Source organism: Sturnus vulgaris, chromosome 6 (genome assembly GCF_052056855.1).
Source record: "Sturnus vulgaris isolate bStuVul1 chromosome 6, bStuVul1.hap1, whole genome shotgun sequence".
Lineage (NCBI taxonomy): Eukaryota > Metazoa > Chordata > Aves > Passeriformes > Sturnidae > Sturnus > Sturnus vulgaris.
The window spans coordinates 28,760,226-28,787,460 of NC_142248.1; the positions used below are offsets into that span (position 1 = coordinate 28,760,226).

At 40.3% G+C, this 27,235-nt stretch overlaps 1 protein-coding gene across 2 annotated transcripts in view; it reads left to right on the forward strand.

The window, feature by feature from the left end:
* Positions 1 to 11,232: 11,232 nt before the first annotated feature.
* Positions 11,233 to 27,235, forward strand: part of LOC148223386 (uncharacterized) — a 106,189-nt gene continuing 90,186 nt past the window's right edge. Inside the window, exon 1 of one of the 2 annotated variants that reach the window (XM_088167439.1) lies at positions 11,233 to 11,334. The gene's annotated coding sequence lies outside the window, so the exon portion shown is untranslated. The remainder of the gene's footprint in view (positions 11,335 to 27,235) is intronic. The other variant, XM_088167440.1, reaches the window with a different exon arrangement.

Genomic DNA, 27,235 nt, shown 5'->3' on the forward strand with positions numbered 1-27,235 from the left:
TTTTTCCCACACTATCTCAGTAGTGTAAAGCCACCTCAGCCTTACAGGTCTACACTTGGGATCTCTGCAGGGCGAGAGTGGCCACCAGAGGCTGTTTCTCCCATGGGACACAGTGGCAGAAGCTGTGGCACGTGCAGTCCCACACAGGGCTGGCTGAGGGATTTTCTGTCTGCTGGGGCAGGGTCTGCATGCAACGGAATGCCTGCACTGCTCCAGGCAGGAGGTGTCTAAAGAGCATGTAAGCGCCTTGGATAGAAATAACAGGTGGTTCTGGTTTTAAGTAGGAGAATACTGAAGTACCAGTCAATTATTTTCAGCTACAGTACTGTGACAATTGATAAAAGATTCGTGTTAATCACAAAAGCATTGGGGTTTGCATAAACCAGAATACTAAGCTCTGAAGTGAAGCATGGACACTAGATAAAGGAAATTATATGATTAAATAATTCTGTTTAAAATCACCTTGTTATGTTATGTTGTATTATGTTACATTACATTATGTTATATTATGTTATGTTTTTCAAATAAGTTGTATCGGCTACCAGCTTGCGAAGTCGGACTTCCCAAAAAGCCCTTCCTACCTTTGTCTAATCAATACTGCCTATCCCAAAAACCAGACTCCCAGAACTTCTCTGATGGTTATCTACAAAGACCAGACCTCCAGAACTTCCCTGGTGGTCATCTACAAGGACCGGATGGCTATCTGTGACTAATTATCACCCAAAGGCTTTGTGAATTTGTGAACAATGAGAACCCACAGTATAAGAAGAGGCTGCAAACCAAGGTTCGGTGGAGCGTGGGCGGTGACCCCTCGCGTTCCCTAGCGTGCTGCTTGCTCTTTCTATATCAAATAAAGCAATCTAAAATTTTGCTGAATATCGAGACTTTTGTCTCTCATTTATAACAGTACAGCTAAACAGCTCACATGGCTTAACAGTTTGACAGAATGAAGCTGCACAGGTGTGGGAGTTCCATTTTGGAATGGGTCTGAAGGAGTTTCACCGGGGCGCTTCTCTGTGCTCAGATCAGCCCTAAGTTTAACCTATGTTTTGGTCAATGGAAAAGCATAAATCCACCTGCCTGTGAATGTCACCCCCTGGAGTGGAGGAGGGCACCCCACGCCGTTCGGGGAGTGGTGAGTCCCCTGTGTGTGGCAGTGACAGTGCTCAGGAGAGCTGGAAGGACCAGCCCTGGAGGCAGCAGGGGGGCCCTGAGGTGACCTGAAGCCTCAGCAGTACTGCAGGAGATGGCTCTGGCCTGCCCAGAGGGCATGACGGCAGGGGTGGGTGAGGCAGGTTTGGGTAGTGTGTTGATTTATCTTGATTTTTTTGGTAGCACGGGAGGGCCACGGGGGTAGTTTCTGTGAGAAGCTGCTGAAAGCTTCCACCGTGTCCAACAGAGCCTCTCTGATGGCTCTGAGGATAGACATGCTGTTGGCCCAATTAGAGAGGTTGGTAATTCCTCTGTGATGACATGTTTAAGAAGAAAATCAAAACAGTGCACGTGCAGTTTTTCTCCAGGGGTGGTAAGGCGCTGCCACCGGGGGCCATCCCTGGTGCAGTATGAGGCAATGATCTGCTATGGTTGCTGCCATCTCGGTGCAGCTTGCGGTGAACCTTGCCTGTCTGGCCGTCCCTAGCCAGCTGCACTGCAGGTGGAAGGGCAGGGGCTGCAGCAGCGGCTTCCCCTTCTCTGCTCCCCCTGTGAGGAGAGGCCTCAAACAGGGCCAGCGCCGCAGCGGCTGCCACTGCACTCTCGGTGGCTGTGGGGCTGCGTGGCTGGCAGTGAAAACACTGCGAGCAACTCTCTGACATGGAACCTACATGAGATCGACCTCTCAGTGCTGCAGGATCCTGCAGAAATCTTTAATTGTTGACAATGGTACCTACAAGCAGTAGTTTTTCTTCTAGTCAGAGAAGAGGAAGAAGTGAGGACGTGAAAGAGAACAACATGGCAACACCAAGGTCACTGGAAAAAAAGAGAGAGAAGAGGTGCTTCAAGCATTGGAGCTGAGATTCCTCTGTGTGATAAATGTGATTCGTGCTAATTAAGTTGTAACTATATTAACAAAATTGTATTTAGATCAATAGAAGACAATTGTTACAGAGTGAGAAGGGGGAGATGGGTGAGACAGGATAAAAGACATCTCCCAGATGTTGGGAGTCGAAGAAGGAGGTTGGAAGAAAGTCAGATAAGAATAGTCAAAGGACGAAGGTCTGATAAGCGGCATCTAGAAATACAGCTTCAACCTTGAAGCTGTCAAAAATGGAATGATCACAAGCATGGGACTTAATTAAAGTCATGTTATGGAAAACATCTGCTCAGTCACACAGGGCGCCTGCGCTACCTGCAGGTCACACCTCGGTCACTGATGAAGATGATGAGCCTTCACCGGAAATAAGACCCTTAAAAGGATAAGAGACCCCCAACCCATTAGTAGAGCATGCGCCGTGCAGTATAGTTACGTAGATCTTAGGAATAGAAACTAGGAGGAGCTTTCTAGAAACTTCTGTAGCCTACAGTATATAAGTGGGATTGTTAGCCTGGATGCTTGGATACGTGAGGAATGGCGAGCCACTCCCCGTATCCCCGGTCGGAGGGGGGCCCCTCCCCGGTCGGTTTTGCTTATGCTTTATACGAACCTCAATTATACTAAATTACTTACTGCCAAATTTTGTATATTCTTAAATATATGCACTTTGATTGTTTCATCTCCAATACTTTAATTGTCATCTCCAATACTTTGATTGTATTCATTTTGTTACTATTAAAAACTTACTATTAAATTTAATCTTGTTGCTTGATAAATTGAGAAAAATAGAACATCATTCATAACACTCTGCAAGCCATGGAAAGGACTATGGTAAAACAAACTGTTCTCTTGTAATGCATGAAGTGCATGGAGGATGCAGAGATCCACTCACAGCCCATGGGAAAAGTCAGATCAAGTCTGGAGCAAGTGGATGTCAGAGAAAGCTCTGTGGAAGACCAGAACAGCGAGAGAGGGCTCCTGCTACCAGACACAGAGAGAGAGGGCTTCCAAACTAGAGTAGCCTATCCTTAGAGGACTGCACTCTGTGAATGAGTGACCCATGCCACAACAGTTTGGGATGACTTTTGCCCGTGGGACCCCATGGCATAACAGAAAAAAGATTCCTCTCCCTGAGTGGACAGAAGATGTGATGAACTGATAAAAACCCCCATGCCCTGTCTCTCTGCACTGTCGATAAGAAAGAGGAAGGGACTGAGGAGGGAAAAAAGATGTTTTAAAGGCTTATTTTACTTCTCATTATCCTTCTCTGATTCTATTAATAATAAATTTACCGTATACCTGTAAATTTGAATCTGTTTTGCCCTTAGAGTGTTTTTCTCCCTGTCCTTATCTCAACTCATGAGCCTTTCATTATTTTTTCCCCCTCTCCTCTGCTCAAGTATAGCAGAAGAGGGTGAATGAATGACTTTTGTAAGTGCCTGGCATTTGGCCATTATCAAACCACGACAGGTAGCCATGGTGGGGGGCTACAGGGCTATGAGAAGCTGCCAGAAGCTTCCCCCATGTCTGACAGAGGCAATGCCAGCTGGCTCCAGGACGGACCTGTCACTGGCTGAGGCTGAGCCCAAGCCCATCACCAACAGTGGTGGCACGTCTAGGGAAGGGGGAAAAGTTACTGCACAGTGGCAATGGCTGTGAGACAGAATATGTGAGAGAAATAGTTCTGCAAACACCAAGGTCAGCAGAGAAAGAAGGGAGGATGTGCTTCAGGTGTGAGAGGTGAGATTTTCCTGCAGTCCATGAAGGGTGGTGAAAACCATAGTGAGGCAGCTATGTCCCTGCAGCCCATGGAGGTCGATAGAGGAGCAGAGATCCCACGCTGGAGCAGGTGATGCCTGGAGGAGTCTGTGACTCTCCATGTTGGAGCAGGCTCCTGGCAGGGCCTGTGGCCCTGTGGAGAGAGGAGCCCACATTGGAGCAGGTTTGTTGGCAGGACTTGTGACCGTGTGGAGGACACACATTGGAGCAGGCTGAGGAACTGACTGTACTCTGTGGGAAGTAAACACACTGGGGCAGTTTGTGAAGAACTGCAGCTCATGGGAAGGAGTCACATTGAAGAGGTTTATGGAGGACAGCCTCCCATGTGATGGAGCCCATGCTGCAGCAGTGGTAGTGTGAAGTGTTCTTCCCATGAAGAGGAAGAACAGCAGAAACACCCTTTCCCTGTCCCACTGCACCACTAGGAGGGAGAGGCAGAGAATTTGTGAGTAAAGCCTAGGAAGAAGGATGGTCTTTAATGTGTCTTTAAGATTGGGTTTTACTTCACATTACCCTACTCTGATTAAATTTATAATTAATTTTCCCAAGTTAAGTCTGACAGTCTGACAGTAATTGGTGAGTGATCTCTCTATGTCCTCATCTTGACCCTCAGCCCTTTCCTTATATTTTCTCTCCTCTGTGCAGTTGAGGAGGGGAGTGATTGAGTGGCTTTGGTGGCCACCTGGTGATGTGCCAGGGTCAACCCATCACAGCTGCCCAGAGCCCTTATGGACTCCCAGCCTATGAGTTGTTCCAGACTTCACTGAACAAATCTCTCCTCAGCTTGACCCAGTCAGCCTTCCTGCAAGCAGGGGTTGAACTAGATGACCTCTGGATCTCACTTCTAACCAAATTTATTCTACATCTAAAGCTCTAAAGTGTGTGGGGTTAAGGGAACTGGAGGAACAAGACGAAAAACACAATGGGGGAAAAATATTTTTTTTCTGAATTAATTAATAACCTCCAAACAAAAAATAAAATTAGACAATACTGCCAACTGAGTTCTGATTCATTTAGTATATTCTGTACACTAAGGGTGTGATAAACTTATTGCTACTTTTCCATTTATGTGTGCAGCAGCCATAAAATTCCCATTAATTTTCTTAATCCATTTTGCAATTTCTTCTCTGAACCTTTGAACAGAATCTTAGGTATTTTTGCTGCTCTCTTCCTCTCTATTCTGTGCCAAAATGTTGTGGTCTTTTATGCAGCAGTCCAGATAAATGGTAAGGGCCCAAATTGCATCCATTTTGTTTTATGTGCTCTTAGGTATGTTTTCTCAAACTATTATCTGATCTACATTTTCAAGAGATTTTTGAATTTGACCTGTTAAGTACTGCCTAGCTTGTGTGGCATGATGTAATACTGGATGTTCTCTAGTTAGGAGAATGGAAATGCAGGAGTAAAGTTAGGAGTACTTTAATGACGTATATTCTTCATGATTATTTCTCATACTCTCTTTTTTGTCTTCTGTCTCTGTAGTTTGATCATACAACTATCCTTGTTGTATCAACATTACTTTTTACTTTGATTGTAGAAACTTTCTTGTATTTTTTTTTAAGAAAAACTGCACAAGTGGGAGAGGTATGAAGCTTGGTAGATTTTGAAGAGCAATTTCCCAAGAGTTCTCCTTGCAGAATGTTCTCATAAAGTTTTTTCAGCTTGCTTCAGAAAAATTAAAAGGAGAACGCTTCAGACACCTCTTAGGGAAGATTTCTGTCCTAAAATACATTGGCTTTGTGACAGATTTTTCTGGCAAAAAGGTATATAATTCCTTTATTTTTTTATATTAGTGTACAAAATAGATAGTTTTAGGCAGACTAATTTTCATAGTTTTAACAATTTTTAAAAAATATTTTACTATGTTTTTTAAAGCTTTTGCACACTAATTTCTGAGAAAACAATTACAAGGAGAATAATACTCCTATATCTCCAGTGTTCACGGCAGCTGGAGGGTTATGATTCTAGCAAGGCCTATATGCAAAGTAAGAGACACAATGCAGGTGTTATTTAAGCAACCTAAGGGAGAAAAGGTGAAAATTGCCATGGTTGATATCACCTGGTCTTTAAAATCAAGTGCACAGTCATAGAGAATGAGGGAGACAGAAGCAGTGATGAAGAGAGGAAAGAAGACTCTTCCATATATGTTTGAAAAGAGTTGTTGTCAAGGCTTTTGTGACGACTCCAGTCATGATGAACAAGAAGGATGTAGCTTGAAGAGCTGTCAGCCAATCTAGACCAGTAACAAATTGTAGAGGTTAGGCAACACTGTGAACTACCAGCATTCGTGTAAACAGAGATGCAGATAGCCCGAGCCTGTTTCTCCTCTCCAAAGGGTAAGGGTTGAAGCTCATTAGTGAAAACATCAGCCCTTGTTTTCTAGCCTCCCAAATATACCAGCACTCACAGATCTCTGTAATATCAGTGTGGGCTCTCTAATATCCATGCCTAGACTCGTGGCCCTCACCCATTACTTGGGGCCTCCCCTGCTTGCCAGAAGAGTCTGTCTTGATCTTCAGTACAGAACAGATGCACACACTCATGCACTGTTCTCACAAGCATGCTTGCTCAGATATTAGATCTCCTACTGGGTGATGATCCACTGTCCATGCACACACAATGTCCCTTACATAGCTGCTGACTCAGAGCTGGAGTCTTTCCAGGTACAGATCTTCTATTTCATTGGTACTCCAGCTTAAGATTGGCTAGCAAAGAATATGTATGTGTACACATGGATGTGAATACACACAGGTGTATGCACAGCTAAATTCCCTAGATAAATACAAACAGTCTGGTGTCTCCAGCTTGCTGGCACTTAAACATATGGGCCCTGTGAACCACAGTCCCTGCTCCAGTTGCTGACATTTAGACCCCACCAATACACACCCTGTTCCCAGTAGGGAATGATCCCTTTCCCAGTTGCTCGCACTTGATCTCAGTTGTCTTCTAGTCCCTCTGTTGTCATCTGAATCTACAACCTGGTGACCCATGGTGTGTTCTCCAGCTGCTGGCAATTGGACATTATAGCACTCCTGTAGGATAGAGTGAGGTTACAAAGGCAAAGTCAAAGAAGAAAGAATAGGCTGTGTTGATCACGTGTTGATCACGTGTTGATCACATGTTGATCATGTGGCTCAGACAAGTATCCCATGTTTGTTCCTCTGCCATCCATCCATCCATCCATCCATCCATCCATCCATCCATCCATCCATATCTCTAACTTTCCTTACATTTTTCACTTCCCATAAATAATCTATATTTTTTACACAACTCCCAGAATTTCTTTTTACTTTTCCATGGTTTTGGTACACTCTCACAAAGACTTTCAAATATGCCATCATGCTCACTGATTTCTTCTCTGTTCCCTCTTCTGCTCCCCCCTCCCCCTTGGCCCTGCCTATGTCTAAGTAGTTCCTTCTAATAGGCCATCAATCAGTGACTGAAAAGTTCTGGTCTTTGTCTACCTTATTACCTGCTCATTAATGTTTGTGTATTCATTTCCTTTATTGCTTTATTGTTTTCCTTGTTACTCATTACTTCTATTACACTGAATGGTCCTTAACTAGAGAGCTTAATGAACCAGATGCTCTTACAGTCTATGTATTCTTAGAGCAGCATAGAGGAAAAATACTCTTGTTTATTTAAGGTCCTGGAATCATTCTGCTTTTTTTTATTGGTTCTGGTTTTATCTCTGTTATTGAATTACTGCTATCACTTGCTTTTTTTCTGTTCATTTTCTCAAGGGAAGAGCTCCAGTTATCTTCAATGAGATTTCCTATATGATTTAACGAAACCTGAGTATTACATGCTTGCCATAATTGTAATCTTAGAGTCCCAGAGGCATGACTGAGTTGCTTATATAGATTTCTTCTGTGTACAAATTGTGCTGAGAGCTTCAGCTTGGTGCCTAGTGTGGGAACCCTCCAGCAAGAACAGTTGGTGTGCTTGCACTAAAAATAATGTTATCCAGTTGTCTGGTCTGCTCGAGGTCCTGTCTTTAGATGACAATGAATAGCAAGCACAAATGAGTTTGCAGGTGTTACAGCAAAACAAATGCTAGCCTACTCTGGAGATAAAGTATAGTGACATCAGGCTGAGCTATGTTCAAGTCTGTGAGAACATAGTATTTATGATTTAAAAAAATTTAGATTTTTGTTTTAAGGCTGTGTAAAATCCGTAGAATTGTATTTTAGCCCCTAATTTGCAGAAATTGGACAAAATGAAGAAAAGAAGAAACAGTCTAACTGTTCTGTGTCTATAATTGGAAATCACAAATGATGGCCTGTTCCCTTTCTGCACTACTGAATAGAATCACAGAATTGTTAGTTTTGGAAGGGACCTCTGGAGATTATCTAGTCCAACCCAACTGCCAAGGCAAGGTCACCTAGAACAGGTGACACAGGAACTTGTCCAGGTGGGGTTTGGGTATCTCCAGAGAGGGAGACTTGACAGACTCCCTGGGCAGCCTGTGCCAGTGCTCTGCCACACTCATTGTCAAGTTCTTCCTCATGTTGAGGTGGAACTTCTTGTGTGTTAGTTTATAGCCGACTAGAGGGGGAGGATCAGCTCCCTTCACCTGCTGGCCACACTCTTCCCAATGCATTCCAGGATATCACTGTCCCTTCTGGCTGCAAGGGCACTGCCAGCACATGGTCAGCTCATCATTCCCCAGGACTCCCAGGTCCTTCCCAGCAGAGCTGCTCTCTCGTATGACAGCCCCCAGATTGTGCTGGGAGGTTTTTCATCCCCAGGTGCAGGACCCTGCACTTTGCCTTTTTGAATGCCATCAGGTTTCTTTCGGCCCAATTCACCAGCCTTTCAAGGTCCCACTGAATGGCAGCACAGCCTTCAGGTGCATCAGGTGGATGACAGCTATCACTGTCATCCTCACAGTTTAGAATCATCAGCAAACTTGCTGAGGGTACATTCTGTCCCTTTTTCCAGGCTATGATAAACTAGTTGAAACGTGAATTTTTGTATATTAGTGTGTTTTTCACATGCTTTTCACAGTAGTGTCTTATGAGTTGCAGTGCAGATGAAATTAAACCTAATGCTGCCTGCAAGCTAAAATTTTAATATATATTGCACTTCAGTTGCAGTTACGGATTTAGCAGTGTCAGTTATTTTAGAGGCCATTTCTAGAGTAGCCTGAATTACCTAAAAGTAAGAAAACCTCAACGGGGCTGAAAGCTTTCAAGGGAAAATAGGACAAGATAACAAGTATAGCATGGAAATGGTTCAAGGGTAAGTAGGACGTAGTTTTGATGTTTTTCTTCCCAGCTTGTGAGCCCTTTTCTTGAAGGTTTTTCTTCAGAGTGCAGGCTCAAGACTGATACCAGAGATCTGCTCAGTGATCAGGCAAGGAACATGATATTTATTACAGTAATTACAAGTAATTACAAATAATAGGGCTGGGTATTAACTAGGAAACATCTTCAGAGCTGTAATTCTGGGAGATACACAATGTCAGATGATGAAAAGTTCGTCTCTGAAAACATAATATTTTGCCATATTAACCATCCCCTAGCTTGCTATGAACTTTCAGCTATCTAATTTGTGTTTACAGTATGCCAATACTGTTACTTCTTGGGCTTTTTTAAAGTTAGCCCTCAAATATGGGTAGTTAGTATTTGTAATGGTTTGCTTAGAAAATTTGAGTCATTCAGGTGGAAAACACAGTAAACAATCACAAGTTTTAAACTATCAATCATAAAGAAACAATCTTGGCATTAATGCTGAGTGTAATTTATTCAGAAAAATGATCCAATAAACACTTGTAAATAATGAACATGCTTTGGGGAATTTTTTTTAGGTTATTTGGGAACAGAGAATGGTAAAAATTATTAATTGCATATATTTAGAAACATGTATGTAGAAATAATTTACCTATAAAATAACATAATACTTGATATTAGAATACTCAGAATAGATGTCAGCAAGATTCTTTGAAGCACATCATCAGAGAACTAACTCGGGCTATAAAAAATGGGACTAGTAGAAAGTCAGGACTGAAGTGTATGAGCTGGGCTCTGCTTCTCAGAAATGGAACAGCACCTTGCCACCAAACGATATTGTCACACTGATTCACACGGTTTCCTCTGCTGTCAGTTTCATTGTGTTTTTCATGTCCAGCCTCTGATGCACTAACAATGTTCTAGTGATGAGATGTCTAGAGAGAGACTAGTGGAAAAGTATCAAACCTATTTTATTTTGAAAATATTTGCTTTGGTGAAAAAGCTTTTTCCTCTAGAGCTTTAGCTGCTTCTGTTTATGGTTTAGTAATTAAAAGTAAAGCTACAAAGTGAGATGGCTGTAAGAATGTAAGAAAATTCTGTAAGAATGGCTGGGAAATAAATTGGAATAAATTTTTTTCTTATTGCTATGTGTCTTGTAAATTTTGTACCTAGTTAAAGGACACAGGTGTCATAGATGGCTTCAGAGTTATGGTGCTCAGGTTAAGATATTGCCAGTCAGATGTGATTTAAGGCAGGTTATTCATCTACTACACCAGGAGTCTGTGCTTTCCAGTGGATTGCTCAGGGCAAGCATCCATCAGTTCACACCATGGAAGGACAGATGATTCTTACATTTTGGGAAGGAGTACGAACTGCACTTGAGATTTTTTTTTTCCTCCGGTGTGATTGTGAATTTCAAATGTTTAGCATATCAGTCTTTTTTGACTCCTTAACCTACCCTCAGGACACTGGTGACCAGCTTACTTCACTTGTGATGTTGGATTTTGTCTGCTTAGCTGATCTTTAAGCTACAGCACACAAATAGTTTTGATGGAGTTCGGTGTTCATGTTGCAAACTTCAGTATCCTTGGCTATAAACTGACTACATTAGAGATCCAACTATCCATTTGTTGTGCAGAGGGACTTCTGGCTTAAGAGTAATTTTGACTTGAGCAGAAAGCTCTGTGCTACTTATGCTGCTATACATGTCACATTTGGTTTAGCAATTGGGCGTTGTTCCTCTGCAGTGCCTGTTCAGTGCCTAAACACTGAAGTAAAATAACAATTTAAAGAAACGCGCTTGCGATGTGGATTAGATTTGTCTTGAATTGTATGGGGATCCTCTCTACTGTAGTTTCCTGCTGGGTACTAACTCAGATACCTCAAAGCTTCTGAAAGCTGTGACAGTCGGACGCTGCAAACAGTAGTTTAAGGCTGTTGTCATACCATATAGGTATATTAGTTGTATCTGTGTGTTCCATAGATAGGCGTGCCTGCAATGGGTACGTTTGTTTGGGCATGTTTGTTTGGGTATGTTTGTTGGGGTACGTTTGTTTGGGTACGTTTGTTTGGATATGTTTGTTTGGATATGTTTGTTCGGGCGCGTTTGCTTGGATATGTTTGTGTGCGTTTGTGACCATGGGCTGTAGTGCGGGCTCCCCGCCCGCCGTGCCGGCCGGAGCCGCCAGGTGTCGCTGCGGCGCCAGGCTGGGGCCGGGTGAGGCTGGCCGGGGCGCGGTGCGGAGGGCGCGGGATCAGGGAGTGCTGGCAGAAAGAAAGGCTCTGCAGGTAATCTCGGGGGCTTCCCTGCCCCTACACTTACCCAGTGCGTCTCCTTTTGAGTGCCTGAAAACACCTGGAATACTGCTGCGGTTCCAAGGGGCGGGGCCGCTACTGCTGACTGTGCCAAGGGCCCGGGTGCCCAGCGACAGGGCGAGGGCATCAAGCCCCGCTGGAACACGGGAAGCGCCGTCCTAAGTCGAGGAAAAGGTCCCTTGGTGGGAGGGTGACTGAGCTCTGGAACAGGCTAGCCAGGGAGGCTGAAGAATCTCCTACTCAAAAGCCACCTGGATGCGATCCTGGCAGCCTGCTTTGGATGAGCCTGCTTTAGCAAGGGGTTGGACGACATGGCCTCCAAAGATCCCTTTCAACCCCATTCTGTCATTCCGTAAAAATAACAGGCAAAGCTTGTCGGGTTCAGAGTCCACTTTTTGAGAAGTCTTGCCTTAATCTCTCAAGACTTACGTAGCTCAACTGTGAAATGGCATTAGTAATGCATCCCTTCTCTACTGAACAAGAACTTGCTTGTGGAGTGATATTGTGGTATTTTAATAATAAAGCTATTTAAATATCTGGGTGAACACTACTAAGAAAGCAAATGCAAGGCAAAATTGACTTCAGTACAGTAAACAGCGTGTGGCGTCATTGTGCATAATCTGCGTCACCAAGTTGTAGAGTAATAGCTGATTTCTTCATCATGAAAACAAGTGTTCAGAGACTAAGACATTTTAATCTCTAAATGCATGAAGTATGTATGTCCAAACCCATGAGAAACAGTTTATGTTTCTATCCTTTTCTTTTTACTTCTGCTTTTATTTTGATGTTTTTTTAGCTTGTGAGGGTTTTTTTTGTGGGTTTTTTTTTAGGTTTTAGGTTTTTTGTATGTTTCATCTAAATGGAACTGACTAGGTAAATTTGTTTTCACTTTTGAATTTTAAGCAATTTATAATGTAAAAGAATTTCATTTTGAAAAAGCTCACTTTTCTGATTTGAGATTGAAAGATGAATGGTGTAATTTTTATATAATACATTCCAGAGAACTGTTGCTAAGTCTTGTTGTCTGATTTAAAACTGGTCTTTCAGTATTGCTGGAGATGAAGCTTGATATTACAAGTACATCCAGTTCCAATTTTGTAATGATTGATGTTTACTTTTATCCCAAATTTTATGTCTTTGTTTCTTTTTGTTTATTGACTACTGAAGTGAACCAGCATATTGTGAGGGCAGAAATAGGTCAGCATTTAATGTATACTGTACTTGCTGATGAGAACTTGCTAGTGGAGAGGACTGGCAAAAGACACTGAGACTTTAAAAAGAACAAATGAAATTATTATCAAGATAGCATTGTTATTTTGTAAGTATTTTCTAGGATATTTTATTGTGTAGAACAGTAAGGTAGAGATACCTGCATCTTCTTAGTGACTCAGGAGGAGGAGCAGTTCAAAGGTCAGAGTTTCATTGTGCATAAGTATTACAATCATATATTTCAAATAAATTTCAATCATATATATCAAATGAATATTTAATCATATATTTCAGTTGGAGGTAGCCCTTAACTTAAGGCTATATAGTTAAGTGGCTGCAACTGCTGCTTTGCAAACATTGCCTACACCTTTCTGGGTGTAATGGACTAGAGCCATTTGAGTTTATTTCTCTACCATGCTGAAAGTTTGTGACTGAAAAGCAGTGTAGCCTGCTGATTCCTTGCTTTAAACTCAAATTTCCCCAAAGTTCATAGAGAAACAATTAGTAATGAACTGAGCCTTGACTCACGCTTGGATGGAGAGTGGCTTTTCTTCTGTGGTGTGGCTCCCTACCTAACAACTGTGTTCCAGGGCTCAGTGTTATGAGCTAAGGAGGAGTTTCTTTAGATCAGAAGCCTCTAGCTCTCCTTTCAGTTGGACCTGCAGACCACCAAGCTATTAGCTTTATAATCAGACACTAGTCAAACTACTGAACAGATATCCATTTCTTCCTAATGATATCCATGGTCTCATCATATTGACCACAATTCCCAAAAATTAACTCCTGTAGTTCTTAACTTAGACAATGCATAGGTTCCTAAAAAATTGTCTTGACATTCGAAGATCCTGCATTCCTTCAGTTCTCAATGTGAATACAGTAATTTGAATATAGGAGACCTAGTTTGAAAATGTCAGTTACGTCAATTACCCCATCTGTAAAATTAGAAATATTAATTAGGTTAAGATTAGTGTATTTGTAATCCTTGAGTAATCTCTTGGAAATATAATTATTCTAAAACCTCTCATGCATTAAGAATCTCATCATTGCTTTAGAAAAGTAGGTGTTGCAGTCAAACATTTTTCTCCCTTCTTGCTAATGTATTTATTTGTATTTTTGAATAAGAAAGAAGTAAATAACAGACATTTTTATTCTGTTTGTGTGAATTACAAGTAATTCTATAATTAATATTAGGACTGCTAAAAATCTTAGTTTAAGATGAAATTAGTGAGACAGGTTTTCCAGTACAAAAAGTATCATGTTAGAAAGCACTGTGATGGTTATCACTGTGCCAGTAAAATCATGTGCCGTCGTAATGGGTTTAATCCTACAAAAATGTTATTATCTTGATGTTCTGAAGCAAACGTTGAACTCTCTAAATTCTTATGTGATATGAATAGCGTCCTAGAAATCCATGGTATCACTTACACCTAAAACCAGTGTTGTGAATGCTTTACTGAGTCGGATTTTATGAAAAGAAGCTCATTACGAGGAAAAATTTATTAGATCAGAAGCAAGTGCAGAGTACAGTGCTCTCTGATTTTTCTCCTTAGGTCAGGGGGTTACATGGTGTCTAATGACTGATAACCTTCGAATTCTGAGATAGCACAATCCTTCTTGAACTCTTCCAGATGTCCTCTTTTAATCTTCTACTTGATGTACCTTTTATCTCATCTATTCTCCAGTGCCAAATTACAGCAGATTTTTTGTCTGTTTCAGCACCTAGGATTTCAACAACGTTTAAACATTGTTTTGTGTTTCATACCTTTAGTTTTGTATGTTTTACAGAAAGCAGAGAAGTATGATATAATGAAGCACTATGTCCAGTTTTATTAGGGAACATTGTGCCTAACACTGACTTTTAATATATGTAGAATTGTACTATCCCAAAGAATCACAGTCTTCATAGAAAATGGATGAATTTCCATTGAGATTCATTGTGGGGGGAAAACCCATTTCTTTTCCATCAGTTTCCTAAAATCCCAGAGCATAATCCCAAATGGTTTTATTTTTTGAAATGAAAGCACTTCAACAGCTGCAGCTTATTATGAATAAACAGAGTATGCACGTGAACTACAGTGAATGTATATAAAGTTACCTGCCTGATATGTAATATCACCATGCCATAATTCTGGGAGCTGTATGAGGTCTGTAATCAAGTTACATTTAGAAAAGTAGCTATATGATTCTCTTGCACTTACACCTGTCTTCTGAAAAGATAAATCTCAGATTTACAGAGAAATGTTTTATGTGTATTCTGGTTAAGCTTTTATGAGATGCTATATCAGCAAACAAGAAATTGAATTTCAAAGGATGGAGGAAAGGGACACAGCAGATATAACAAAAAGGACTAATTCTACCTGTCTTGTCTCTCAGACTGTCTACTAAATTCTCATTTTCTCTGTGTGCTTTAAAGCAGAGCTGCAGAAGTAAGTAAAAAAATTACTAACCTTGCAATAAAATCCTATGGTGACATTTCTTCACATCCATTTTGAAGTGTACAGAAAGAGCAGGGGTTTTTATGCTAAGTTTGGGACAAATAACCCTAGATATGTAGATGCTGAGATGCAACTTTCAGAAGTTTTAGTTCTGTGTAAAGGAATTTAGCATATGCAGCTAAACTGGAGCAATAGAAATGCCAGCTGACTTGCCTGAGCAGTCACAGTTCTGTCAGTGTGAGTGCTGAATCCTTAAACCAGGACTTGCATTGGTATAGACTAGAAGGAAATACTTGTCTGGATAAGTACAAACAGCAGACATCTATAAAATAGCTTGGTCTTTGTGGACAGTTTGAATAGTAAAAGAGCTACATTTGGAGATTAAACTGTTTATTGTGAGTTGCTCTCACAGCTTCTCTAGTAAATGATCTTATACATCACTGTTCAGCGCTTTCTCAAATAAAACAAACCAGTTTGGTGCTGTGCCACTGCCTCACTTCCATTCACATGCTATTATGTTTACCACCAGCATGCATCTTTCTCTCCACAGAAAATAGACAAACGGGCAGTGCCTGACATTCTTTTGCTTTCCTTTTCCTTCTCTTAGTTTGCATCAAGCTACCCATGCACTACAGAGATCGTACTTTTTTCTTTTTAGTATAATTGAAAATCCCTTTTACCTTTCTGGAAGAGTTGTATCAAGGAAATCACTTCTACTCTCATTTTTTTCTTTAATAAATCTGGTCAAGGCAGTAGTTTATTTTATTTTTGCTTTTTATATGAATAGAAAGTTTAACAGGCTAATCATGAGACTGTGGATAAAAGGGTTTAAAGTAGCTTCTAGTTTCTGAAAATGTAAGTGACATTGCTGAGGTCACCTGGAGCAATCACTCTGCACTACCATTGTCAAATTGTGGAGTTATTACGGTTTTGCAGAGATGAAAAGTTGAACAGTCAGAAGAGAAGACTATTCACAGATTGTGATCAAATCATAGAGCTAACATCCAAGCAAAGATTGTGATCATGTCATGGATGCAATAGCCCCATAGTGCTCATGGGCTGCAGGGGATTAAGGGTTTATGTAGATAGCAATGGCTACATGGACGCTTACACTCCTCCGTTTGAACAGGTGATGGCAATCATGTAAAACTTTTATTAATTCTTCATGCTTAGTCTAGTCATCAGCAGATGTCTGAGTCGTTTAGGCACATTGGTTGGGCTCATGCTAGGTTGAAATAGTTCAGCTATGTGTAATAGTCTTGTCTGTGTATTGGCTTGAATGGAAAACATGAAACCTGTTTTATTCATTGGGACTTTGGGGCATTTAGTTGGGGAATAATGTGCTTGTAAGTGCTTTTCAAGGTAAGGACCAATGAAAAGGATTAGGCAGCAATTGACAAAAATAGCTCTCTTAATTTAAATCTTTTCATATATGCTTCTTTTCATAAGAGCTTCTTATGAGCTTTCAAAATGGTAACACACTAGTGAAGGTCTCAGAAATTTGGTTAATTTCTCAGAGAAGGATACAGGAAAATTCGTTATGGACTGTAATTTGTCAGGAGAATTATACACTTTTTCCTTAATCTGTTCAGAATTTGTGATCTGTGGAGTACTGAATCCCAAGTGGATGGTGAAATGTATTAGGCTAGGGAAGAGCCTCCCAAAGAGGGGAGAAGTTTGTCCACTGGGGTATTTACAACTGCGTAGGGAAAACACTGGGGAGCTAAGCTTATTATTGTTCTTAAAGGATGGATTAATCTGTGATTTAGACACTAGGAATCTGGCCCTAGGGGGTCACAGAAGGTGGCGGAGGGGAATTAATACAGATTTTCTTTAATTTGATTTAAAATATACTATTTATTTTGTTAAGTCATTTATAAAAGCCTTCCCATTCTCCACTGAAGAATTGACTTCATTGAGGCAATCTAATTTCATTTTTAGTCAGGATGTTTGACCACATTGATAAAGGAATCAATAAAGAGGTATCTTGTGTGAGTTGTTTGTGTGGTTATCAGAAAAATTACCTGGTTAGAAGCCTGGCATGTTCATATCATCAGCTAGGGAACAGAAATGTTCTACCACTGGTTGGGGAGAAGAGAATGCTCAGTGTGGAACATCAGTTTCCAAGTTTGAGACACTTGAAGTGCAATTCTTCTGGGTTCTCTTGGATCTTGTTCTGTAAAGTATTTTCATGAGGGATCACAAAGTGTGCTACTCTTTCCCTTCTAATTTGTGAGGATGTAGAAGTTTTAGGATGATACAAGTGTTGAGCTCAGCTATAACAGATCATTTGGTGAAAGTGTCCAGCCTTTATAACAAGAACTAAGGTAAGAAAACAGAAATTAAGTCACGTTTGGGTATAATTTTGCCTTTGAGCTCACTGACTAGGAGCTAATTGCCTTTGATGCTTTGACTTTGTAGTTTTGTCATTTGATTTTGGTATAGGGCATTGATATTGTGCAACAACATTTTTGTCTCACATCCAGCTGTTACTGCACTGTCTGGTGTGTCCTCTACAATGGCAAGAAGGAATAATTTCTATCGGGATTATTTTGTCCATCATCTTGATGGATGTCCCAAACACTGGAAGCCCTACGGGGAAGGGGTTGTCAAATGCACAAACTCAAGGTGGGAATTAATTGTCCATAAAACAATTCAGGCAGAGTTTGTAAACAGCCCACAGGATTAAATGTTGTTCACCATTTGAATAATTTGGTAAATCCTTACAATGCCAACATGGAAGATTAATTTACAGTGGATTTCCAAATAGCTACTCGCTCTCTTACTTTTTTTGTAAGCTTTGTGAGTCTTCTTCTTTACCCACTGGCATGGCAGGCCTGCACAAATTACAGGTGTATTCATCCTTGGCTGCTTTGGAGTAATGCTGCAGAGAGAAGAGTGCTCACCTTTGAAGATTGATTCCTGTCTCTGATTCCTTGGTCCAAAAAACCAAAGCAGCATAACTACTTTAGGAAGATTGATGTCTTCCTGTGGCACTGCATAGTCAGTTTGCAGTCTATCTGCTAGGTGCAGACGTAATTTGAGAGAGTAGTAAAATCTTATTTTCTAGTTGCTGAATATGAAAAGCTGTACAACTTCTCTAAAGGGACTTAGTGGGATTTCAATTAAGGTGAATAACTCTCTATCAACTAGAGAGGGAGAACTGTCTGATTAAAAGCAGTCAACCAGTCCCTCAAAAGATTTTTATGGCAGAATGTATTGAAGACATCTGCTAAACGGGACAGTGCCAGCCCCCGGGCCATATGCTTCATGTCCCTGGCATATGCACAGCTAAGCACAACAGCACAGAACATATTGGGAGAGGTATGGATGCCTCTCTGCCATCTCCTCCCACTCCTCAGAGAACAGAATGGAATAAACTTTTCCTGCATAAAAAACTCTATTGGAAATTCACCAACCCTTAGGCAATGATCTGATCAAGAGAAGGAGTCAGAACACCTCTGTGTCTGTCCAGCTCCGATGGTCGCTTTTTAACTACAGCTCAGAATCTACCTTTGTTTTCTGATTGTGTTGGGAAAGATTAGGATTGCAGAGTTTTCTATCTCTCAACTTCCTGTATGCTGCTTCAAAATCGAGGTGGAGAGTATGTGTCAGGGGTGTTGGTATCCAAGGTGAAGTATTTTCTGGTTCTCTTAAAAATGATTTCTTTCAACTGTGTTTCTCACCAGCAACAGTTCTATTTTTGCATTGTACAACAATTAAGAGTCTTCTAGGTTTATGTATTTCCCTGTATCTTGTAAAAGTAATAAAAAGTAATTGCCAACATTCAAATTTAAGTGAAAAGCATTGAAGTAGCAGTTATCTAAACTTTGCTTGCAGTTTCATTTGATTATTTTCAATGAAGTATGCTTTCTTCCATATACATTATCACTTAATCATATTGTACTGTTTTTTTTTCCCCGGTTCTTTCCATGTAAAACTGATATAAGGACATTTTGTCTAACTTGATGTGTACTTTGTCCATATATTAAAGCAAGCCCTGGGGGGGTAAAGTGAATACCAAAATCTAACAGTAGTAGGATGGCATTTTTAAGGTATATTATAAAAGTATATTATTAATAAGATATATTATGAATCAGCCTCCAGTTGATAGATGTAAATTGGGTTATCTGTTGCTAAACTGAAAGCAAAATTATAGATAGTGATGCAGAACAGCTAGAAATACTTAGCTGTTGTTTCTGCTCTGTTTTTCAACCCTCCTATGATCGATAGTATGCATTTATTCATTATAGCCAAAGTGCGATATGGGGAGCACTGGGTAAGAGTAAGTATGTTATGGCCAGCAGTTCTGAAATCCTACTGGATAAATAAATCTAGCATTTGCGTTCTGAGCCTTTAATTAAATATTGAAGAGTGTTGGAGAGTGGAGAAACTCTGTAACAATGCAGGAGTGCCATTGTTATACAAATACTTAGGAGAATTATAAGGAACTATCCCCTGCTCAACAGAATAGCAACTTTCACAGAAGTCTTGGCAACAGAACAGAACAGTTTGGATGCCATCTAAAAAAGGTTAGAGATGAAGAGCATATTATTGTCAGTCAAGATGGTTTTATGGAAACGTGTTCTGTCAAACAAAACTGTCATCACTTGACAAGATCGTAGATCTGTCTGATAAAGAGAGCAGAATGAATATAGTGTGCTTGAATTTCTCAAAGGCATTTGTCTTATCACTCTAACATCTTGATGGGGGAAACCAATGAAACTTGGCTCTAAGAAGTTATATATTAGATGGATTAAAATCTGGCCTCATGGCAGATCTAAAAAGTTGCTACTGGGAAGAAAACAGGATGTCTGTTTTCTGACAAGATACCTCAGGAATTATGTTTGCTTTATATTATTCAGCATTTTAGTAGTGTTCTGAAATGTTATTTAAATTATTTAATAGCAAATAATACTGTAATTAGAATACTGTGTTATTACAGCATAATCTAAATTATTAAAGTCATCACATTCTTTATAGATAAATAAAACATAGTATGTGTAGGAGTAGAGGATACTGGCCGTACATATTCAGAGAAACTCCTGAAAGGAAGTAACTTATAGCAGTAGTTATGAAAGTGAGTACCTATTATGATACAGGTTTTTACTGAAGTGATGATCAAAACGATTCTGCTGTGAACACTTGTACTCTATTGAAAATCGGAATAGCAGGCAAACAAACAGATGTATTTTCACCTCTGCATGATACACTGGTAAGAGTGCTACATTCTTATGTCCAGTTTAGAACTTTCTATCCAAAACCAACGTAGCAACATTGGTGCAACTTCAAAGAAGGGCATAAAAATGAGCCATAGCTGGAGATGGATTTAAGTACATAGATATATTTAACTTCTTTCTCTGGAGTCTCAAAGTTGACTTAATATATGCTAGTAACTCTAGATTAGAACATGATGTGCTAGTAGGGAAAAGTTTCAGTCTTCATTGCAATAACACAATGAAATAGATGAGTTTACTCTAAAAAAAGATGCAGTATTTAAGTGACGGTTGCTTCAAGCAGTTCACTAGGGAATGTGGTGGACTTGCCCTCATTTCCGATGTTTTAACATTTTAAGATTTTCTTGTTAAAAAGGCATACTTAAATATAATTCATAGAAATTTGTATTAAAATTATGCTAGATTAAATCTGCAGGCATTGAAATCTGTGAAGATCTGTGGTTTGCTGGGGCATGCTGGTTTGACTGAGTTTGTCAAGATTTTGTCTAATGAAATCCTTAATATCTTTAAGGGTGTGAGGTAAAATGTAAAGTTGTGATTTGGGGGGAGGAAGATGAAACTGAAATAACAAGGAGAGAAGTATTAGTGATACCACCTACAGTTTTTTTTGTCTTCGCCCCCCCCCCCCCCCCCCCCCCCCAAGATTCTTTGTAAGGCCTTGGGGCCAAAACTTAAATAAAAGGCAAATAAAAAAAATTGTCTTGGGAACTGCACCAGCTGTTTGAAACTATGCTTAACCTGCAGAGCAAATCATACCAGTCACTACAAGAAAGCTTGAGATGCAAGTATGTTTACTGGCATATACAGAAGTGTCCAATGCACACAATTTTTTAAGTGATGTGAAAAATGATGTTTTGTACCAGTGGGGATGAAAGGTGCAACCAGACACAAGAAAGATTTGTCAGTTTGTATATTTCATTTACCCTGGAGTCCTTCTAGTTACTTTTTTTTCCTAACAAGTCTTTGTAACAGTGAAGTTGAGAGACAAGCTGAAAATCACATTCATATGCATGAAAGGTTTTTGAAGCAGAGAAATTTTTCGAAGTTAAACCATGATGACTGTAACAAAAAAAGAAGAGAGCATTTTTCCTCTGCTGAACTCCCATTGCTATGCTAAGGTTCTTCGTGCATTTGTAACCAGCTACAAATGCCAGCACCAGCTGTTCCGAAGGGAACCTAGTGTGCCAGACTTCCCCTCTAACTTGAACATGTGGAACATCTTCGTGTTTCAGCAAAGGCATGTCTGATAGGCAAAACAGTGTGTCTCAGGGAAAAGACGAGGATGTGGCTGGTGTGCTTCAGTCATTCAGCTAAAATGTTTTCTGATAGGTGCAAGACAGTGCCAAAATCAACGTCTTGAAAAAACCACAGTTGCTGACAAAAGCACTTGCACAGGATCTTCTATGAGCCTTTCCCTGAGAGTTGTCCAGGTGTATGGCCCTACTGCTGTACTAGGGCTCTTGCAGCCATTTCCTGCTGCAGTTAGTTTTTTGGCTTGGCTTGTGTCTGCCCACAAGATGACAGAATCTTGGAAAAGTTTTTTGGAAGGTGTCTCTGAGCATATTCTCACCCAGCCTCCCTCTGAGAGTAGGATTGTTCTTACTGATAGACCAGGTAAGCTGTGGTTTTGTCTGGAAGCAGCTTGGAGATTCCACCATCTTTCTGGATTATGCCTTCCAATACTACATTACCCTCTTGGTGAAAACGCTTTTCTTCATGTTCAGCATGATCTTCTCCAGCTACTAAAAGCTGTGGCTTTTGTTCCTTGCCAGGTTTCTGAAGTTAATAAAAGCATTAATTCATGTATTTTCTGAAGCAAAATTTCCTTCCATTGCAATATCAGGGCTTCACCTTTTGAGATGACTCTTTAGGAGTGTTAATGAGCAGTTTAAGTCTCCGTGATCCATTCCTTGTGCTTGCAAGACTTCTGAGAATGCAACAGTATGGCCACTTTTCATTGTTAAACAATTCTTCAGTATCTATGGGCATCAATTTGGCAGGAGATTACAACTGAAATAAATGACTGTAATACGCTTGCCATAATCAGAGCTTTTGCACTTCCACTGTAAATTTAGCTCACTTTGCATTAGATATTCACTGAACTGGCTAAGATAACTTTAGACACTTAATCACTGTAGCGTTATTAAATAGTTGCATATTAATGTGTTCAGATCACTTGTAAGCCTCGTGTAATCAGAGACCAGTTGAGCCATCATAGCAGGTTAAAAGGAAAAGACAAGTCTGTCTTGCTGGCTTTTGCTATTTTATATTAAAGTAAATGAAGCATGTTTTAATTATGGTGGGGTATTATTAGATTATCAGCTGTGGAACTGATGCCCTTTTTTTGGCCACAATACCACAATATGAAATGAGCCCAAATATGCTTCTGATGTGTTTATATGCCTTTTATTTCCTTTTTTGTTTTTATTTTGAGTTGGTTGGGTTTATCTTTTGTTTGGGTTTTTGGTTTTTTTGGGGGGGTTTGTTTGGTTGGTTTTTGTTTTGGGAATTTTTTTTTGTTTTATTTTGTTTTGTTTAAATCTCTTTGTGTTAGAGGTTGTTTAGCTGTAAAATCTGGTTTTGTCCAAGATAACAGGAGTTTCAAGGAGACAGCTTATGTAGGATTTCCAATCTAGTGTTTCTGGTCTGTGAGAATATAATGATAATTTTAAAAGAAAAACAGGATTAAATTTCGGTTTTAATTCTGTTTGCCTGCAGTTTTAATTTTTTTATTTACTTTATTATACTTTCTGAGTGTAACACTTGATCTGCACTTGAGAAATACCACACGCTTTTTGGCTTTCAGCGATGAGAGTGAATGATGGGTGATGGAAAAGCTGAGCATAAGGACTTAGAAGTGTTTGTATGTGCTACATCACAAGAGGTTCATATGTTACTTTGGGATAGGACTAACAGTATTCCATCTTGATTTGTATGACGGAAGCTTTGACTTACTGTGCATATTAATAAAAAGAGAAGGAAGTGAAATGCTCAGCCTCCTTCTTCACTGCTACTAATTAATAAGCAGAATTGCTGTGGGAAAGATACTTATCTTTGGGTTGCACACTCTTGTCAAATCAAACTAATTTCCTTTAGAAATCTGTTTCGTTCATCATACTGCACCTTTGTCTTCCATACTGTGCTAAGACAAATCAGACTGATATGACATTATCAATCAGATGTATGGTCCGTATGTCAGCCTGTGCTTGGGTACATGCAACATGGAACAGAGCTAGCGGGCTGCTTCATGCTCCAAATAAATCCATTTCCAGGGCAAGTAGTGCCTGTGCAGTTTTCGAACCTTTTTAAGAGCTGCTCTTAAGAGCACTCCCATACAGTGTTTGGGCTTCTCCCTTTCAGTCACTGATGAACTGCCTCCCCAGCTTGTTTCAGAGCAGTGCTGGCAGGGGTTAGGGGATGAAGTGATAATTTTTCCTTTTAACAGGCAAGAAGTCTTGACCATTTCAGTTTGTTAGATATTCAATGGCACTTCTCCAGGGAGTGGTGTTTTCTCCAAATGTCTTGTGAAACTTCCCTTGTGATTTCAAATTAATATAGCTCTTTTTTCCTTACATAATGAAATGTAATTTAATGCTTTCTTTTCAGTTGTGCTCAGAGATGGCTGGATTTCAATATTAAGTGAACCACACACTGCTGCTTATATAAATTATAAAACATGCTGAGATCTCTAGGGAAGGAGAATCATTAAAAAGGGGGACTATTGTTGCTATTACTGAAGTAATTATTACCTATTTATTTTTGGAAATTCTATACAGCATTTTTTCTATGGGATCGCTCCTTGTCTTGAGGCTTTTCTTGTGGTCTTTAAGCTTTAATTTGCAGCCTTAGGAAACCTTTTACATACAGGCAGAGACAGATTTTGCTACCAAAGAAAGCCCTCCTGCTGATGGAGCTCTGTGTTTAATTCTTGGCAGAGCTGGGGAAGCACTTGGCTTGGTTTGCCTGCTGTTGATCTTTTTCATGTAGCCTTATGTGAGATCTTGATAATTCTGAATTGCAGTTCAAAGGAAAGAGGACCACAGTGTATTTCAAGAGTACTGCAAAGAAATTATTCTATTTGATTTGAAAACTTGGTTTGATGAGCTTTTTTAGACATGTATAAATGATACAGTTCCTTTTAACAGCAGGACTGAAATGATGATAATGTAGTTGAGCATTCAGTGAGGTCAGTGAGATGCACATCCACACTGTTAAAAATACATTTTGAAAGTGAAGGAAACATTATGCCAACAAATGTACCACTAACTTATCTCTGGGGTTTTTCTTTTGCATTTGTGTGTTAAAGTTTTTAATTACTTATTGAGTATACCTTATTGTGATACTGCCTGCCTATTTCTAACAGGAAGTGAATACAACAGCAAACTAGTTTTTTGTGTTTTTTTGACAGTTTGGAACTAGTGAGGCTCTACTGATATAAGTGGATTTATGTTAACTTATAGATACAAGGGTTTACTCACTACTTCTGTTTGTTTGAATTTGGTGGGTCCTCCTGTGCCCTATGCATTATAGTTTTGCAAACAATTATTTAAATCAAGCCAGTCTGTTTCAAACACTGGACATCTAAATGTGAATATTTATCTTAGACGAGTTTCTCCAGGTTTCCTAGGGGTAGCAATGGTTCTTTCAGGAGGCAACTAAGGACAATGTTGCTTAAGCTGTAGCTATAAATCGTATTTTGAATGCTTGTATTTCTGTCTCTGGATGACACAAGGTTATTAGCTTTCTAATTTAGACACCCAAAATCAGATGGTATGAAACCTGTTTGCTTTTGGCATTTCTCCCCATATGCTGCAGTATCTGGATACATATCAGATGTTAATGATCCCATGTGCTGCCGCCCAGAGATGATTTGCCTTTATGACAGAAATGTGATGTTGTCAAGCAACAATGACTCAGGAGTGTCCCTTTAAGATATCACAGTGTTGTGTGACAGCATCAGTTGTAATCTTCTGGCACAGTCACCAAGCAGGTTCTTGTGACATGATACAACCACGCTATCAGATGCTGTTTTGCAGCAGTCTCACGATAGGAGAATGGAGCTGCGCAGCTACTGACCAATAGCAATGTAGTTTGACACTAACTGATGAGGCGCTTTATACTGCGAGGCTTGCTTGTAATGTTGCACTGCTTTGGATACTTATTCATCGTGTTTGCCTTGTGCAACTAGGTTATGATTCCCAAGTGAAGTCTGTGTAACAAGGAGTAAGAATGAAATACAGTACCTGTTACTTATACCTTCCTTTCATTTGAAGTAACTTTATTTCTGCCGAGAAGCATTTAATAGGCTGCTAAAATAGCTCTGAATTTGTGACGTGACAACACAAGAATAAAATACTACAGCAAACTCCCTGAAAACGAATTTGGTTAAATTTCAAAAGCACTGCCCAGGAGGGTGGGGGAGGAAGCTGGTATGTACAAACATGATAGGTTTGTGAGAGGGGACAGCTTATAATGTCCAGGAGATACATCCTGCATCAAGTGGTGGGAAGAGAAGTGCTTTCTGCTCTGTATGCATTATTAAGGGTAATAACTGGTGGGTGGAAAACTGGAGGAAACTTTACTTAGCAACTCTTTGCCTTTAGTACCTTCTTTTTATGACAAATCTAAAAGTTGAAATATTTGAAGGTAAATGAGTAGCATAAAATAGCTGGAAATTATTTCAACTTGGTTGTAAGTGCACAGTTAATTTCACTGTGGAATTATGGATGGCTTTCCAGTGCTTTTTATCACTAGCATACATTCCTATATTAAAAGTGAAGAACAGAAGAGTTTACCTTGCTATTACCTTTGGTCCCTGACTGTAGGATCTCAGAGTATGAAGTCTGTCCAGAGGTCTAAGGGGACATGCCATGCTGAAAGGATCACAGACACCAGAGACTGCAAATGGCTTAGGGACATGGGCACTTAGGTCCAGAGAACTTTGAAGGTTTGTCCATGTGTTAGTTCATTAATTTTTCTGCAGAGACAGAAGCAGCTTTAATTTACTGGTACAGGCTGAGGGCTGATTTGCTGGAAAGAAGATCTGCAGAGAAAGATCTGGGGTTCCTTGTGGACAACAAGTTGTCTGTGAGCCAGCAGTGTGCCTTGGGAGCCCGGAAGGCCAACGGTGTCCTGGGGGTGCATTAGGAAGAGCATTACCAGCAGGTCAAAGGAGATGATGCTGCCCCTCTACTCAGCCCTGGTGAGGCCACAGCTGGAGTGCTGTGTCCAGCTCTGGGCTCCTCAGTCCAACAGGGACATGGAACTCCTGCAGTGGGTCCGGTGGAGGGCAACAAAGATGATTAAGGGGCTGGAGCATCTCTCTCTTGAGCAAAGGCTGGGGGAACTGGGCCTGTTCAGCCTTGAGAAGAGACAGCTGAGAGGGGGCCTTGTCAATGTCTGTCAGTATCTGACAGGAGGGTACCAAGAGGAAGGTTCCAGGCTCCACTCAGTGGTGCCCAGCAATAGGACAAGAGACAACAGGCAGAAATTGATGCAGAAAAAGTTCCACCTGAACACGAGGAATAACTTTGCTGTGCGAGTCACCGAGCACTGGAACAGATTTGGCTGTGAAGTCTCCCACACCGGAGATATTCAAGAATGGTCTAAATGCAATCCTGTGCAGTGTGCTCTAGGATGGCCCTGCTCGAGCAGGGATGTTGGACCAGATGGCCCAACTGTAATCTCTTCCAACCTTACCCATTCTGTGGTTCTGTGAATTCTATTCAGTTGGAAATTCTTGGAAGAAGAGGTGGTATTTCCAGGATTATTTCTCCGTGCTTTAGATCTAGAACTGGATTTTTGATTGACTGCTCTCTAAACACAAAGTTTAAGTTTATTGGCTTTAAGTTGTTAAACATAGAACTTTGCTGAGAAATTCAGAAGCAGGCTGATTTGGTACAAGTCTGAATAGTAATACAAGGTCTGGATCTTGGTTAATGCCTGGCATTTTCAATCTGGCCAGTTTGTGTTTCCAAACCTATAAAGTTCTCA